General features: G+C 67.5%; 1 long non-coding RNA gene across 1 annotated transcript; it reads left to right on the top strand.

Annotated features, from left to right (window-relative positions):
* Positions 1-607, top strand: LOC113979521. Its single transcript, XR_003537894.1, has 3 exons — positions 1-23; positions 142-233; positions 560-607. It is a non-coding gene; the product is annotated as an uncharacterized LOC113979521 (long non-coding RNA).
* The last annotated feature ends 741 nt before the right edge of the window (positions 608-1348 follow it).

Genomic DNA, 1348 nt, shown 5'->3' with positions numbered 1-1348 from the left:
ATTGGGCCCATCCTGGGCAGCGGGTAAGGGCACCTGGGCACACCTGTACACATCTGAACACACCTGAACACACCTGTACACACCTGTACATACCTGAACACACCTGAACACACCTGTCCACACCTGTCCCACCTGTCCCAGGACGCTGCAGACGGAGGTGAAGCCGGTGCTGGAGAAGTTGACGCAGGACCAGGACGTCGACGTCAAGTATTTCGCACAGGAGGCACTGACAGGTGAGGGACACCTGGGGGACACCTGGGGGGGACATGGGACACACCTGGGAGGACATGGGACACAGGGGGGTCATGGAGGGGACATGGGACACCTGGGGGGATGGGGAACACCTTGGGGGGACACACCTGGGGACACCTGGGGACACCTGGGGGGACACGGGGGGTGTTGGGGACATTGGGGGGGACATAAGGGACACCTTTGGGGGGGGGGGACAGGAGGGGCATGGGGGGGGTTGGGGGGCGCGGGGGGGGTCTGGGGGTGGGCTCTGGTGGCACTTGGGGACACCGAGGTCGCCCTGTGACCTCCCTGTCCCCCCCCCCCGCAGTGCTGGCCTTGGCCTGACCCCCCCGGGACCCTCCCGCATGTGACCGGCGCTGTGACCCCCCCCCGGTGTCACCCCCCCTCCTTTCGGTGTCCCCTCCCCCCCCGGGGGTGTCCCCGTGTCCCCCCCGCCCCGGCCCCCCCCCCTTTCCCGCGCTGTTAATTAATTAATTACTGGTTATTTCGCCGTTAATAAAAACCACAACGAGGGTCTCGTGCCGTTTATTTTTGGGGAGGGGGGACAAAAGGGGATATTTTGGGGGGGGGAGAGTGCGAAAAATTGCGTCACGTGGTGCAAGAAACGCCCCTCCCCCGGTAAAAAAAAAAAGGGTTGTGGCCCTTTAAATCCAGCTGAGGGCGTGGTCTTTGCTGGCCACGCCCCCTGGCGGCGCACGCGCAGTTCCCCCCGCCTTGGCCACGCCCTCCCCGCGCCGGAGCCGGGACCCGGCGAGAGGCGGGAAAAGCTCCGGGACCCCCGCGGGGGAACAGAGACCTTTGGGGACCCCCCCGGGACCTTTGGGGACCCCCCCGAGGGGATCCGGGACCCCCCCGGGACCTCCCGAGCGCCCCCAGAGCCCCCCCCCCGGACACCCCGCGGGTTCCCGGATGTCGGACTCGGGGCAAAGCCCCGCCCCCGCCGCGCGCAGGCGCTGCTGGAACCGCGAGAAGGAGCCGGAAGGAGGCGGGGCCGAGAGACGGGTGGGCGGGGCTGGGGATGATTGGCAGTTGCAGGGTGGGAGAGGGCGGGGCCTGTGGGATGAGGGGGCGTGTCTGCAGCTTTGTGGGCGTGGTT

The sequence above is a fragment of the Neopelma chrysocephalum genome, unplaced genomic scaffold, assembly GCF_003984885.1.
Source record: "Neopelma chrysocephalum unplaced genomic scaffold, ASM398488v2 Primary Assembly neopelma1_82218, whole genome shotgun sequence".
NCBI lineage: Eukaryota > Metazoa > Chordata > Aves > Passeriformes > Pipridae > Neopelma > Neopelma chrysocephalum.
Note: the sequence above shows the minus strand (reverse complement) of the source record. Positions and strands in the feature narration are given on the sequence as shown.